Raw genomic sequence first — 16862 nt, 5'->3', positions numbered from 1 at the left:
GAGGGGGGAGGGGGGGAAAGAGAAGCCGGGTGTGGCAGCATGTGTCATATAGTCCCAGATACTTGGGAGGCCAAGTGGGAAGATCACAGGAGCCCAGGAGTTCAAAGCTGCAGTGAGCGATGATCACACCATTGCATTCCAGCCTAGGCGACAGAGTGAGACCCTGCCTCTTAAAAATAAGTATCACTGGTCATATTCTAATATAATCTCTTCCGACTGGAATCAGAAAGCACTGGGAAGCCAGATGAAGTTCCCAAGTCATAGATATGATCAACATTACCAAGCAGATGAACCTGGTGTTCCAGTTTTTAACACACATGGTCTGGATTTGGAGGGGAGGGAGGGAGAGAAAAGAAAAAAAAAAAGATGTACAAAGTGTTGCTTCCTGAGACAAACCCTTGGCACCCTTTCTCATTCCACATTTCAGGCCCATCAGATCAAGAACTAACAAGTTATAGTTACAATTTCTTTCCTTTTTTTTTTTTTTTTTGTGAGACAGTCTCACTCTATTGACCAGGTTGTAGTACAGTGGCACTATCTCAGCTCACCGCCAACCTCTGCCTCCCAGGTTCAAGCGATTCTCGTGCCTCAGCCTCCTGAGTAGCTGGGATTTCAGGCATGCGCCACCACGCCTGGCTAAGTTTTTGTATTTTTAATAGAGATGGGGTTTCGCCATGTTGGCCAGACTGGTCTCAAATGCCTGGCCTCAAGTGATCTGCCCGCCTCAGCCTCCTAAAGTGCTGGAATTATAGGTGTCAGCCACCGTGCCTGGCCTAGTTACAATTTCAACATGATTTTGCACCAAAGCCTCAGGAGGACCTGGAAAGGGGGACGACAATGAAAAGGGAAGTGGGGAGGGTAGGAGGGGAGGGCATGGGAAGACTCAATGTGCAACATTATTGTGACTCACTGAGAGTCAAAACCATTTCACTAACCTGTTTTCTTTGTGTTATCAAGCTGCCCTCCTTACTGGGGGGCTGAACCTGGCTGGGCCCAAAGGTGGGCAGGGTCACACCTCAGAGCCACCACTCCTGGAGCACACAGTCGGAGCAACCTACAAAAACAAGAAAAGATGATGTTAAAAGAGGATTAAGACCAGAAATGGTCCTCTGCTCAACATCACTGGGAGTCACAAATTAGGACTAGAAAACATTTCCCATCCCTTGCCTGCAATTACAAGCCAGCTGCCAGGAGCCAGGCTGATTCCATCCAGAGTTGTCCCATTAACATCCAAGTAAGAGCTTGGAGCTGAGTGTGCCTTGAACAGACAAGGACACCCCTCTCCCCCAGTCACATTTCAGCAATGTCAAGGGCAGCATAATGTAAGAATGGCTCGGACCACTGGCTCCCGGTGGAGGTGGAGCTTCGTGCATCCTAATGGCATGTTCACAGCAGACACCTACAGACTGCCAGTTTAACAAGAAGAGAAAAGCAAGGCAGCAATTAGTGCTATCAGAAACAGAGGGGGAAAAAATAAGACAGTCGAAGAAATTAAGAAATACACAACTAGCAATGGCTCATGCCTGTAATTCCAGCACTTTGGGAGGCCAAAACTGGGCAGATCGTTTAGCTCAGGAGTTCGAGACCAGCCTGGGCAACATGGTGAAACCCTGTCTCTATAAAAAATACAAACATTAGCTGGGTGTGGTGGCATGTGCCTGTAGTCCCAGCTACTCTGGAGCTGAGGTAGGAGGATGGCTTAAGCCCAGGAGGCAGAGGTTGCAGTGAGCTGAGATTGCACCACTGCACTCCAGCCTGGGCAACAGAGCCAGACCTTGTCTCAAAAAATAAATAATAAGAAATATACAACTGAACAGTGCCTTAAAGTAGAGGAGAGATGATTACATCCTCTTGCAGGTGTGAGAAGAAAGTGTTGCTAACACACGTCAAACAGGACCAAATGCAGACCTTCTCCTGTGGGGAAGATGCAGAAACCGTCTCAAATTACACATGCCCTTCAAAAGTTTGAGCAAGTCTGCTCTGGGGTGTCAAGGGCTTCAAAGCCCTGTGCTGGGAGAAAACTGGAATGCAGCATTTCCCTGAGCTACAGCATGTGGCCACATTCTCTGCTCTCAACACAGCCTCCCTCAGCTAAGGTGAAGAGCACAAAACTGGGAGAAAACTCAGAGGTAAAATAAACCCCACACGGATAACGCCGGGGGAGAAACAACTGCTTGGCATATTTTCTCACTTTTATTTCCCTTCTGGAGCTTCTAGAGACAAGCTGCCCATCTGCGCCACACAGCTGTCACCATGAACCTCAGGACTAACCCACGGGGCGGACCCTGTCCCACAGAAGGGGAGAGACCCTCAAACTGAACATTATGCCCCCCACCCCACTGAAAAAATCCACATACTCTATACTCAACATTTTCATTCAGTACCAGGAGGGTCAGGGACCCTAGAAACCCACCTAGGGACAGCAGGGTAAGAATCCCTGTTTTGCGTGACATATGACCTGCCCTCGTGTAAACTATGAATCAAGTCCATTTTATTAAAAATACCCATGGAGTTTTGAGAAATGCACAAACATCTTTTCAGACTATCTTCACCCATCTAAGGTGAAATTAAATATTGCCTTTTTTTTCAAAGCAAAGTTATTGTTCTTTTTTTCATATTTTAATTAATGACAAATTTTATTAGGAACAAAGCCTGGAGAGGAATAGCCCTTTGGTTTGTTTCTAGAAACTGCCAAGATCTTCAAATAAATAGCACGAGCCATAGTTTACTCATAACTAATAAAAACACACTTCAAAATAAAAAGATGTAACAAAAATTTTTAAAAAATAGGCCAGGCGTGGTGGCTCACGTCTATAATCCCAGCACTTAGGGAGGCTAAGGCAGGTGGATCACCTGAGGTCAGGAGTTCATGACCAGCCTAGCCAACATGGCAAAACCCCATCTCTACTAAAAATACAAAAACTAGCTGAACATCATGGCGCACGCCTGCAATCCCAGCTACTTGGGAGACTGAGGCAGGAGAATCACTTGAACCCGGGAGCCGGAGGTTACAGTGAGCCGAGATTGCGCCTCTGCACTCCAGCCTGGACGACAGAGTGAGAATCCATCTCAAAAAAAACACATAAACACAATAAACACACTTCGGAGTGAGAACAAGTGTCTGGAATTAAAACTTTCTAGCATATAGCTAAGACTTCCATTAAAATTTAGAACTGCTACTTCCCCTTCATTCCATTTTATTTCCCTTCATTTTAAAAGACATCTCAAAAAAAGGTCCACCGAGTAGCTTCCGGGAAGCCACAGGATAGCAAGGGGGAGAGGATGGTTTTAAAGAAAGAGGGCTAGGCTGAGAGTCTTGACCTTGAAACACCCATCCCCTTGCCCTTGGGTGTAAATGATTTGAATATTGAGAATGTCTTGCAATATAAAGCCAGAGTTCACTAGGCTGTTTGTTTTGGGTTCTATTAGGCCTGAGGGAGTTGCAGAGCTTGAAGAGTGGAAAAGTACAAAAGAGTTATTAGAAGAAACTTTGAGATACCCCTCAGCTCCACCAACAGTGCCTCACGGAAAAAAAAAAAAAAGTAAAAGAAAGACTACTAGCACCCTAAAGATGACTCCCATAGGTGAAATGTGACAGAAAGGCTGGATCTGGTTGTTGGTGGAGGCTGCTGAATTTCTGGATTTGCACTCCCACAAGGTTTATGCAAAGCCAATGGAGGCAGGAGGACTAAGAGAGGGCGGAAGTCCCTCTGTCGGGGGAGGGAAAGGCCAGCCCCCAAGCCCCGGGGAGATAAGGGACAATGCTATGTAAAGCCAGAAACAGAAGATTAGGGGCAGGTCTCCAGGTCTAAGGAGAGAGCAATGAAAAGATGAACGATAAGGGCTGCATCCCAGCTTCTGAAAAATCGGAGGGTTTCTTTCCTTTTTTTTTTTTTTTTTGAGATGTAGTCTCACTCTGTCACCAAGGCTGCAGTGCAGTGGCACAATCTGCAACCTCTGCCTCCCTGGTTCAGGTGATTCTTGTGCCTCAAGCCTCCTGGGTAGCTGGGATTACAGGCGTGTGTGCCACCACACCCGGCTAACTTTAATTTTTGCATTTTTAGTTGAGACTAAAATTGGGTTTTTAGGGTTTCGCCATGTTGCCCAGGCTGGTCTTGAACTCCTGGCCTCAAGTGATCCACCCATCTCAGCCTCCCAAAGTGCTGGGATTATAAGCAAAACCTGAAGGGTTTTTCCCCCCCCATGTTTTTGAGATAGTCTGATTCTGTCACCCAGGATGGAGTGCAGTGATGTGATCTTGGCTCACTGCAACCTCCGCCTCCTGGGTTCAAGTGATTCTCATATCTCAGTGTGCACCACCATGCCCAGCTAATTTTTGTATTTTTAATAGAGACAGGGTTTCGCCATGTTTGCCAGGGTGGTCTCAAACTCCTGACCTAAGGCGATCCAACCACCTCGGCTTCACAAAGTGTTGGGATTACAGGCATGAGCCACCGCGCCCAGCCTCCTCAGGGTTCTTGAAGTGAAATCTAAACTCTGTCCTAAGGCCCCCAGGAAATGTGGAATAAGTTTAGATGCCTAGGATGATGGTTGAGGCCCTGAAAAAAATGTTTCCACAGATGACAGAACAGTAGGTTTTACAACATTTGACCAGGAGGGGCACAGTGCAGAGCCTCCACAATGCCCACAAATACTTAGGATGGCTGATGCATGCTGTGTAAGAGCCTAGTTAACCAGTTCAGGCCAACCCAGGACAGGCTAAAAGTTTGAGTTAACAGTTCAGACACTAAAATGGTCTGAGCCAGGAGGGAGCTTAACAAATAGCAAAGGCATCTCTTGAAGGACGGGCTGAGTCTTGGCTAGGCTGGGGACAGAATCAAACCAGGCTAAATGTTCCACGAGGGCCATGCCTGTTCTGCCTGCAAAGCTCGGGGCAAAACAGTCTCTTCTCACCACCTCACATGTGCTCTGAAGGCTGAGACAGCTGTGATGACGGCTTTGAGTTCCAGAAAGTTGATGTGTTTCTTGGCTTAGGGTCCAGGCTATGCCTTGGATAGGGCGGCAACCCATGAAAGTCACCCCCCCGCCCCCCACTCGGCCATGCCACCACCACCAACCCGTGGCTGGCACAGGCTTTGGTAAGACAGGAGCCTTAGCGTGTCACACAGCGCCTCTCAGCATCTAAGCAGGCCCCTACACCATGGGGCACTGGGAGCTGCTTCAGCCAACTCTGATCTTCTCTTCCTGGGTGAGAAGGGACTCCTAAGAGATTGGGGGGAGCTGGGCGTGGTGGCTCACGCCTATAATCCCAGCATTTTGGGACGGAGAGGCAGGAGAATCACTTGAGGTTAGGAGTTCAAGACCAGCCTGGGCAACACAAAACCCATCTTTGATAAAGAAAAAAAAAAAAGAGGTGGGCAGGGGATGTATCCCTTGGTACAGGCCATATTCAAGACAAAAGTGCAGAGGTGAAGGGGGGCAGCAAACTTGGGACCCAAGACATACGTCAGCCTCCTCTTTGGGTGTCTTCTGAGCTCCAGAACATTTCTATACTCTCATCCTCTGAAGATTACAGCAAGCCAGGCACAGTGGCTCATGCCTCTAATCCCACCACTTTGGGAGGCCAAGTGGGAAGATCACTTAAGACCAGGAGTTTGAGACCAGCTTGGGCAATGAAGTAAGACCACATCTCTACCAGAAATTCAAATATTAGGCAGGTATAGTGGCACCCTCCTGCAGTCCCAGCTACTTGGGAGGCTGAGGCAGGAGGATTGCATGAGCCCAGGAGTTCGAAGCTGCACTGAGCTAGAATGATGCCACCGTACTCAAGCCTGGTCAACAGCGCAAGACTCTTATCTCAAAAAACAACAACAACAACAAAAAAGACTAATCGTCAGGCTCTTTAACCTGCCATTCAGTGGTCTCCATGCTCTGGCCTCAGTCTACCTTCTGGCCCCGTTGCACACCAGTCCCCATGGTTACCCTCTCTGCTCAGTTCCTTGCCCCAGAATATCTGCCTGCACTCCTCTCCTGACCCCATCCCTCACAGCCATGTTCCACATGACTCCCACCCATGGCTCTTGGTTCCAAATTCCAGGACACACCTCTAATTCTGCCATCAAAATCATGGCTAACAATTTTTGAGCACCACGTGCCACATGCATTGTCTCATTTAATCCTTATAACAACCACCATGAGGATTGTTCCCACTGTACAGCCATAAAAACAAAGGTTGAGAAACAAACACTTGTCTCCAAGATCCTAGAGCTGCTGTGTGGTAGAACAATGTCATAAATCCAGTTTCTGACCTCTGTTAAATTTCTTCTGGAAAAGTGTGTGACTCCTGGCCCATGGCTGGAGAGCACACGTGCGCTCCCTTAGTCACATTCTCTGACTTCTAGTAATCTCGCTCTGCATCACTGCTGCCCTTCCAGATGCTCAGCACCTGGCTTTCCATTTCCATCCCGGTCAACGCAGGAAGGAGGAGTGCTCTCCTCCCCCTTCACCTCTGCCTTCCTCTCCTTGGCAGGAGGTAAAACTGGACTTCCACCTCAGTCTAAAAGGTTCGCTGCAGCGGGCAAGAGTTTGGAAACACTACGCTTGCTCTGCAAAGTGATGGGACACTTCACGTTTTATACCCTTGTGTTCTAGAAGCAGCCAAGCAAGGTAGGCTCTGCCTGAATCCTGAACAGTCCAGTCCTATCTGATGAGCTGACCTTGCAGAGAAGATCCACCAACACAATGCAGGGAGAGATTAACTACTACAGACCCTCCACCAAACCTCAAGGGCAGAAGCATCCAGCCCTTTATTGGAAAGGCAAATTCTCAGTCCCACCTCAGGCCTACTGAATCAGAAACCCTCTGGGGGCTGGCGCAGCAGTGTAAGTTTCTGAGTTAACAGCTCTCTAGAGGCTTCCATCCAGCCCTGAGAACCAGCTCATGAAGCAGCCCAGGATCTTCCTGAAAATCTTTCTTTAGTGAAGATTTGGGAGAAGCTGCTTGGCTTATCATACACCTCCAGAGCAAAAACCAAGGCCCTGGATCAGAGACAAAGATCCCCATTTCTAACTTTGGCTTTATCTACCACAACAAAAAATAATAATAAATAAGGGACAGGGAGGAATGAATCTATGCAGGGCTTCCTCAGGAACAAAAACACATCAGAGGTAGGCTTCAGACAGGCAAGGCCAGCCTGCAGTGGATGGCTGGCAAAACCACATGGGCCTGGGCCTTCAAGCAGCCCTGGACACTAAAAGCCTTCTCTCCAGCAAACAGCAGTTGCCAAGCCTGTGCTACTTCCCAAAAAACTCCTTGGAGGGGGTTGTGGAATCACCTCCAAACCTGAGCCCTTCAGCCAGGATTCCTGGTGGCCCTGGGTACTCTCCCTCGCCTCTCTGCTGCTCCCGGGCAGTGAGGAGTGAGCAACAAGGTGCAGGTGACGGGAGAGCAGTTAGGGAGATGACTTCAAGGAGAGACACGCAGCCCTGAGGTTCCCTCTGACAGCCTTAGAAATTGCTCACTGTCTACTACAGTTTATCTCTTAATGGGACCAGAGAGTGGAGGAAGAAAAATCAGAGGTCATTCTCACAGGCCAGGGTGTCTGCTCCTTACTCTGACTAGGTTTCAGATACTCGGTTGGTCTTGACCTGGAGCATTTTATTAGAAATAACACAAGCTACTGATGCTCCTTTTCAAAAGCAATGTTGGTTGTTCCGAGGTAAAGGAAAACTTCAATATTTTGTCAAGTGTGGAGGAGGGAGCAGCTTAGTGCAGAGTAATAGTTCCATGCAGGAAGCAGCTTCTCTTAAAAAATCACTTGGACATTCAAATTACTACATTACATATAACTTCAGCAGGGAGGCACACGTTGACTGGGAAGACAGGGTCCCTGCCTACCAAACTTATCTATGTCAGTCAGATTGAGTATTTAAAACATGAACCATGGGAGAGCTGGGGAGATTCTCTGGACAATGCCAGATAAAACCATCCCGTGGTACCCCATTCTTCTTCCTGCACCTCTCTGCAAGGCTCTGTGCTTCTTTAAGGGAAGGAAATGGGGCACAGTCGCAATGATAAGCTTTCCTGCTAGTACATGAGGACGATGAAGAAGCTGACTCCACTTCTTGTAGCTCTTCTCCAGGGAGCATGTCTTCCTGCCAGGATCTAACTACTGCCAGATTTGCAAGGCCAAGACACAGCTGCTAAATGGCAGCCATTTGTCACACAGCACCCTGCTCCCCTGGGAGGGGACACAGCAGCCCTCGGCGCTCAGCTGTGGGAAGAGTTGAGTCCCTGGCCCTTTCCCCAAAAAAGCCAGACTTTTCCTAAACATTGTTTCTCAGCCTGCCTGCCAGGACCTGGTATTTCATCATTTTCTTGCCTAACTTAGCAGAAACGTGTATCATCCTCTACTCTGGGTGGCCAAGGTGGGCTATGCTGTAATAAGGAAGCACCCATGCTGGACCACAGGGGTGGAGGGCCCACAGGTCACCCTCACCTACCCCTAGGGCAGGGCAGGGTCTCCTGGGCCAAGGTTAAAGATGACCCTGCAGGGGATTAAGTTGAGCAGCTCCCCTGCCCTGTCCCACCCTAAGATCTGCTCTCCTGGCTTATCAAGTAGACACAGGTACAAGAAAGGGTAGGGAGAGGCCTCTCCAACCCACCTTGGTTGAGGAATTTGAAAACAGAAAAGAATGTTGCTGTAAGTAACAGAAAACGGGATTCAACTCAGAGTATACTGGAAATCTAATGTGCATCCAATTTTATTTATTCCAGAGCACCCCTTCCCTGATAACCTGGGGCACTGGTACTTGTGACACAAACTCCATGCCAGAAACATGCTAGCCACTTTACATATATTTAATCCTCCCCCAAATCTTGGAAGGTAATGACTAGGCTATTTGCTAGATATAGCACAGTTTTTAAAGGGCAGAGCCAGGAGTCTAGCCTGGGATTGTCTGACTCCAAAAATCTTGTACTTTCCACTGTACTACAAGAAGGGTCTTCGAAAAACCATTCAGAGAAGGGTCATTCGCAAGCTAGAGGATTGGGAAACCAAGTCAAGGGGAAAACTGGAAAGGCTGACAGAATGAAGACAAGAGGCAGCTACAAAAGCTACAGGACTGGTGTGTGGAAGAAGGGCACACTCATCGCACGGGTCCACCATAGAAGGAACGAGGCACAAACAAGCAACTCTGGAGCTCCACGATTCTTTAAACCAGAGTTTTGAACTAAGCCCTCAGATGGATAGAGGCCAGATAAGGTAATGAGCTTGCTGTCACCAGGAGTCTTCAAGCAGAGGGTAGGTAACCCTCTGCTTGAAGGTTAGTAAAAAGCAAACAAAAAACCCCAGTCCAGCAATGGGTGGGAGACCGGGTTGGAAGACTCTTCTGACTTCCAGATTCTGCACTTCTAAGGGGACAATCTATTTTGCATAACACTTGTCCTCTCTGCATAATACCTTAAGATTCCAAAAGCATGTGCAAGAATAAATAATTACAGCATAACTTAAAAAGTACATGACATGGGGAATCTTTTTTTTTTTTTTTCCCAGACGGAGTCTCACTGTGTCACCCAGGCTGGAGTGCAGTGGCATGATTTTGGCTCACTGCAACCTCTGCCTCCTGGGTTCAAGCGATTCTCCTGCCTCAGTGTCCTGAGTAGCTGGGATTATAGGCGTGCACCACCACACCTGGCTAATTTTGTATTTTTAGTAAAGGTGGGGTTTCACCATGTTGGCCAGGCTGGTTTCAAACTCCTGAACTCAACTGATCCTCCCGCCTCGGCCTCCCAAAGTGTTGCGAACACAGGTGGGAGCCACTGTGCTCAGCCTGACATGGGGAGTCTTAAATCTTGGCCTGGAAACTCAGCTTGCCTTCAATGGAGCCACCAAACTCTGAGCCTCAGTTCTCCCGGCTGGAAAATGAAGCTGGTAACACTGCCCTCCCTACCTTACAATATAGATTCAAAGGAGTGCTTATTAAAATACTTAACAAACATTGTGATATCCTCCAGCGTGCGAGCTATTGATGCTACACTATTTATCCTCCAACATTCCAGGCAGTCCCTGGGCTGATTCTCCCAACTCCTCAATTCACCCATCTGCTTCCCCTATTAGATTGCCAAAGCTCTGAAGGCAGGAGCTCAGCTTGACAGTCTTCTAAAAAAATTCCTGTCCCCAGCGGGGTGCGGTGGCTCACGCCTGTAATCTCAGCACTTTGGGAGGCCGAGGCAGATGGATTGCCTAAGGTCAGAAGTTCAAGACCAGCCTGGCCAACATTGTAAAACCCCATCTCTACTAAAAATATAAAAAATTAGCTGTGCGTGGTGGCAGGTACCTGTAATCCCAGCTACTTGGGAGGCTGAGGCAGAAGAATTGCTTGAACCCGGGAGCCAGAGGTTGCAGCGAACCAAGATCCATTGCACTCCAGCCTAGGCAACAAGTGCAAAACTCCATCTCAAAAAAAAAAAAAAAAAAAAAAAAATTCCTGTCCCAGCCCACAAGTTGGACAATTTAAAATAATTTGGCTTTTCCCAAATGCAATCCCCTGGACAATGAGAACAGCTGCTGACACAGTTGCCATGCTATATGGCGACCAGGAAATAAAAACCCCTCTGACTTCAGTTGCTGCTGAAACCAATCCTGGTCAGCTTCACGTCTGGTTAATTACGGAAGTACACACTACTGGCTCCCACAAGGATGCAGCTCTTTCTTCCCTATATTCACCAAGTTTCTTCTCTTCCAACTAACTGCAGCACCTGAATACAGCATGGCTGACACCGTGACATTGTATGGTAGAAATGGGAGTGATCTGGACACATCTCTGAAGTGAATCTGAGTATCTTCAGTCACATTTCCAGCTTCTGGTTAAGAAGCTGGGGTAAAGTTCAGTAGCAGTTTGCATAGTTTTAGGCAATATCCTGCAACTCTTTCACAGGCCCTGAGGTCGCGGGACTGGCCTTTCTGACATGCTTGGGGAAAGGGTGCAGCAGCAACAGGATTCTCCACTTTGCCCCAGAGGACGAGCTGCAAGCTAAGCAATCCCAGGGCAGGTGGTTTACCTTAAATCTGGGCTTCGAATTCCCAGAATTCAGGATGACACTCCTTAGAAAACCAAAATGACTTGTGGAAGATAAAAGTGTTTGAAATGCTTCTCCCCTAACAGCTTACTTAGAGAAGGCAGTGGAAGGAGGAGATCACATCTTTCCTCGCCCATTGGAAAAGTGGTCAGCTGTGGTCAAAATTTCACAGTGCGTAATCAGACATTACAAACCGTCAGCTGGCAATGACTGTGTGCGGTGAAGTGACCATGCCCAGATCCCAGGAGCTGGATGGGCTGCCCTCTATGCCATGTAACAGAAAACCTTCTAACCCCTCACCCCCAAATTCACCTCTAAGAAAAGTATTTACTACTGTGCATATGAAGGAAAACAAATGCTCTGAGATACACGTGGTTGATAAGTGTTTATCTCAAGCTAGCCAACCAAAAACACTGGCAAGTAAATGTTTTTCTTAAAGTAAACTGAGCAAACCAAAATGACTAGCAGGCAGGATGGGCCTTTTCGGAAAGCCCATGTACAGCTGGGAGAGGAGGTGGCATGTTCCTGGACCAGCAGAAGCACCTTGGAAGGAGGGGGCCAGGGCCGGGGGCTGGCAGTGGGGTGGGGAGGGGATTCATGCAGTCCTGGAGGAAGTGGGAGGCACACAGGCTCTCCAGGCGGTGATGAGTTCACAACTGCACTCCCTGGGGGGTCTAACTGCACAAAGGGCCGCCCCCTCCACAGCCCAGCGGGACCTGAAACAAGCATCACGTCCCCAAGCACACTTGTTCATTTGCTTTGGATTGAGCTCACATAGGGCACTGAACATGCCCAGGCTCTTAAGTGTGGGTTCACATTTATAAGCCCCACCCTGAAAAACAGATAACCCCTTTGCAAGCCCCCAAACTCCCCCCAAATGTTACAAAGAACAGGAAGGAAAACTGAAAAGGAAAGACAGACACCAGCAGGACGGTCTCTTCCTTCAAACTCTTTCATACCTGGGCAATACTTGGGCCAACACCAGACGTACAACTAAGAGGAGACGCGCACACTTCAGAGAAGCAGAGCTGCCCTGCCTGCTCATCTGCTCAGTCCAAGGACAGCTGGACACGTCCACCCAGTCCCCATGGGTCAGGCACACCTCAACAGAGAAGATCTCTGTAGCACTCAGACATGAAAATCCAAGCTGATGCCCATTTAACCTAAGCAGTATGTAATGGGAACATTCTCAATCAAAAGCCTACTTCTACCAATGTTTTCGTGACATGAAATTGTTTTGGCATACTTGGGAAACCAAGTCCTGCTTCTCAGAATTCTTCAACACGCTTGTGATGATAAAAATGAGGCATGCCTTGCTCACTACCTTTAATTTACTTGAATGCATGTGACAAAGGCACCTTCATGTTGTTGAAAAAGAACATCCCTACTCTTTCCTTTTATCTTCCCTTAACAGTTTGCTATCCAGTGATAGGAGGGGCCTAGTCTCCAACAGTCCACACTTTTATCTCCTGCTGACCACAGGAAGGCAAGGGCTGGACTTCCTGCAGCTCGCCTAGAGGGGCTGTTTGAGTTGTTTAAAATACTTGCCTCCAGAGCCTCTTGGAACAATGCCCAAGCAACACCTACCCGGCATCCATTGCAGCTCCAACTCTAACAGCCTTCAAGTCCAACAGATAGCACTCCTTGTGCCTCTGTGTGGGAGAGGCCAATGCTTCCAAGAAGAGAACTTACTTTCAGGGCTCACTTAGATATCTGCTTTCTGTCTGCAGCAAACACAAGAGCTATCTTCATCAAAGTCCAGAAACCCCAGAAGTTAGTTACAGTAGCTCAAGTTAAATGCAGTTTACACTACTATTCTTAAAATAATTCAGTGGCATTTACTAGCATCTTTTAACCACTGGAACTAAAAGCAGAACACCATGTCCTTGCACAAGCAAATGGCCTGAAATACACTGGACCCCTCAGCTGTGGAGCGAGGTCAGGTCATGGTCTTTGACGTTCCTCCCAGCCCTAACTCTGCGCCTGAGATTTGACTCTGTGGGGATGTCTAGGTGTTTTTAGGTTCAGACTCAAAAGCACTTCCATACCTGTCACACAGAGCTTTGCTGTGAATATCCAGGACTCAGTATAGCAGCAAAATCCACTCTTTTGTGCATCAATCAAGAGGGTTGTGAGGCTGTGGGTGCCACTTATTGGATGGGATGCCCTGAGGGAATTCACACACCAGTGGATAGAGTTCCTGATTCCCTGCCATCCAAGGGTAGGAGTTTCATTTTCTTGGCATCTCATCAGCATATGTGAGGTTAATGTATTCAGAAAATGATGAAATCAGACATTTACCACAGTCCCCCTGGAGTTCCTTTCTGGGATACAAAAGATCTTCCTGAAATCAATTAAGGAAAGGAGAAATTTCCTTGCCCAAATACCTACCAATGAACCCCTAACAGTCACACAGGTAAGAGAGCCGGGTCGGGAGAAGGAGATGGGCAATGCGGAGTGGTGATAGTAGGTAGGGAAGGCCATGGAGAAAAGGGTGGGAGGTGAGGAACAGAAGCCAGCTTACAGAATGAGTCCACAATCTGAATTTCTGTGCCAACTCTCCAGAACGGGGCCAGTATTTTTTAGGATCTTTTCTTTTTTTATGAGTCTAGATAATAGATGAGTCAGACAGGGCATGTACAGCGACCAGAGGAACTGTGCTGTCCCCACACAGAACTTAGAATGGTGCCTCTATGTGGCCCCTCTCCTACAGTCACAGGACCCAGCCCGCGGCCCATGGGAGAACAGGAGCCAGCTGACTGGCTCAACCCCACTGGCCAAACGGCAAGTACTCTTCGGCATCCTCAATTTCCTCCCAGCCATGAAGTCAGGAACAACCTGTACAAAGAAAATAGAAAATTTGCGAAACAATGGCATCTACCATGCTCACTGGATATGCCTGAGGAAACTTTTTCAAAATCCTTGAAGATGCTTCATTATAATTCTGCAAAGAAAATGCAGTCAACTATACCCAGGCACACACATGCTCACACAAACCCAATTTCATGCTCTGCCAGCCCCACAACTAAAATGCTGAAGTGCCGGGCGCGGTGGCTCACGCCTGTAATCCCAGCACTTTGGGAGGCCGAGGCGGGCGGATCACACGGTCAGGAGATAGAGACCATCCTGGCTCACACAGTGAAACCCCATCTCTACTAAAAAAATGCAAAAAATTAGCCAGGTGTGGTGCTGGGCACCTGTAGTCCCAGCTACTCGGGAGGCTGAGGCAGGAGAACGGTGTGAAGCCGGGAGGCAGAGCTTGCAGTGAGCCGAGATGGCACCACTGCACTCCAGCCTGGGCGACAGAGCGAGACTCCATCTCAAATAAAATAAAATAAAACAAAACAAAACACTGAAGTCAACAGCCTCGGTCACCAAACCCATTTAGAATGGGAACTAATACATTTCCACAAAGTATTTCAGAGGCCAATGACATCCTGGAGTGTTCCCAATCTGGAAACAGAACTTTTCTAAGGGGGAAAAAAAGGCTTAACAGATTATACAAATGGCTACCGGGCCACAGTAAAAATGTGAGAAAAAACTCACTGTCTCTTTATTTCGTGTAGTTAAACTTTAATGCTCTGCTCTCATCAAGGGAAGAATAGTCCTTTCAAGGCTTCCCCCAAAAGATACTGCTAGTTATGGTGATGGCTTTCTCTTACCCTACTAGTCAAAATTCACTTTTAATGGATGAGAGTTTGGAAGACAGATATGCAAGTGTGGTGGTAGATACCTTTAGTCCCAGCTACTTGGGAAGCTGAGGTGGGAGGATCACCTGAGCCCAGGGAGATTGAGGCTACAGTGAGCCTTGATCGTGACACTGCACTCTAGCTTAGGCAACAGAGTGAGACCCTCTCTCAAAAAATAAAAAATAAAATGAAATAGGGCCGGATGTGGTGGCTCAAGCCTGTAATCCCAGCACTTTGGGAGGCCGAGACGGGTGGATCACAAGGTCAGGAGATTGAGACCATCCTGGCTAACATGGTGAAACCCCGTCTCTACTAAAAAATACAAAACCTAGCCGGGCGAGGTGGCGGGCGCCTGTAGTCCCAGCTACTCGGGAGGCTGAGGCAGGAGAATGGCGTAAAACCCGGGAGGCGGAGCTTGCAGTGAGCTGAGATCCGGCCACCGCACTCCAGCCCGGGCGACAGAGCGAGACTCCGTCTCAAAAATAAATAAATAAAATAAAATAAAATAAAATGAAATAAAGGGGAGCAGTCTACTCAGTTTCCCGCAGCTGGAGTTGTAGGCCCATCCTTGCTGCTTTCAGAGTATAGCCAATCCGTAGGCAGAGAAAAGTGGGCATTCTCAGCATGTTGTTAAAATTAGTGGCATAAAATATTCTATACTGTTTGTATACCCTACACATAGGGCAAGGTTTGGGATCTGTGTGAAAACCTGGGATATGATGACAATCATCCTCAGACATCCAAGGCTAGTAACATTCCAGGTGTCAGAACCACCAAGAGCTGTAAGACAGACAGCCCTGGCTTCCTGTGTCAGAGGAGAAACAAGAGAGAGAAATTTCAACTCCAGGGAACCTGAAGTATGAGTCAAACACTTCCAGAGCTGCAGGGGCTCACCAGAGGTAAGCATCACTGAGTGCGAGGCAAGGGCAGCAGAACAAAAGCAAACCTGAGCTTGAAGAAGAGATTCGCCTCCCAGCCACATGCAGAAAGCTGGAACACACAGTGTGCAGAAAAGGCAGATGATTTGCTGAGTTTCTCACAATGCTGAATTCATTTTTTTTTTTTTTTAGGGTAAACTGCCATCTTTTAAAATGAGATAAAGACAGTAGATGGTGGAGATCATTTTTTAATGCCCTTAGCAAAATTTAAAAAATGGCAACCTTGTGTCTAACTGCAAAAGTTTTTTGTGTCCTGACCATGAAAACAAAACCCCTGGGAGCCATCAGAGTGCACCAGTGTGTTATGAGAAAGGAGGGAGAGTGGAGTGGGGGAAATGGCAAAGATGCGGCTGGCAGAATGATGCTGGGCTCAAGGTTCCATCTAAGAGCCATGAACTTTATCCCGCTCTGGAAACCCACTGAAGGGCCCCACCTCACAATTTTTAAAGCCCAGGATGAAATAATCATATCTACAGCTTAAAAAGCTCTTGGTAGCAGATTTAAAAATGGACAATCACAGGCATATAACCCAGTTAGGAGGCACTGCAATACTCTTAAGGGACAGGGGCATTGAGGCTGGTGGGTGGAAGCAAAGCTGCAGAGAAGGAACCAAAAGGAGGCCAGGCAGGCGTCGAGAATGAAGGGCAGGAGTTAGGAAAACAGCTCCTAAGACGGGAGGGAGTAAAGAGCATGGATGGTTATCAAGTAGGATTTAGAGGAGTTTTGTTTTAAAGAAAACATACAAATACATGTCTATAACCAAAATGCAGCAGATGGGGAAAAACAGCTGGTTTTGAGAGAGATAGGAAAGGAGGGCATGGGAGCTCCCAGGCACAGGAAGATGAAACACAGCAAAACGTAACACAAAACACAGGCAGCCATATCAATATATATGTTAACTGTCAAACTGAACTCTATGAACAAAACTGACCATCATAAACTGCTGATTGGAGGGGAGCAGAGTGGGGAGGACTGCTTAAAAAGACTACACAAAACTCCATCAAGTTTAAAACTTAAGAGAACAGACCGCGTGCGGTGGCTCACGCCTGTAATCCCAGCACTTTGGGAGGCCAAGGTGGATGGATCACGAGGTCAGGAGATCGAGATCATCCTGGTTAACACAGGTGAAACCCCGTCTCTACTGAAAATACAAAAAATTAGCCCGGCGTGTTGGCGGGCGCCTGTAGTCCCAACT

At 47.7% G+C, this 16862-nt stretch overlaps 1 protein-coding gene across 1 annotated transcript in view; it reads right to left on the bottom strand.

The window, feature by feature from the left end:
* Window positions 1–16862, bottom strand: part of LOC108537030 (ras-responsive element-binding protein 1) — a 125941-nt gene that overhangs the window by 55580 nt on the left and 53499 nt on the right. Inside the window, exon 2 of the mRNA XM_017884147.1 lies at window positions 936–1054. The gene's annotated coding sequence lies outside the window, so the exon portion shown is untranslated. The remainder of the gene's footprint in view (window positions 1–935; window positions 1055–16862) is intronic.

Source organism: Rhinopithecus bieti, unplaced genomic scaffold, assembly GCF_001698545.2.
Source record: "Rhinopithecus bieti isolate Rb0 unplaced genomic scaffold, ASM169854v2 scaffold_14232, whole genome shotgun sequence".
NCBI classification, from domain to species: Eukaryota; Metazoa; Chordata; class Mammalia; order Primates; family Cercopithecidae; genus Rhinopithecus; species Rhinopithecus bieti.
Note: the sequence above shows the minus strand (reverse complement) of the source record. Positions and strands in the feature narration are given on the sequence as shown.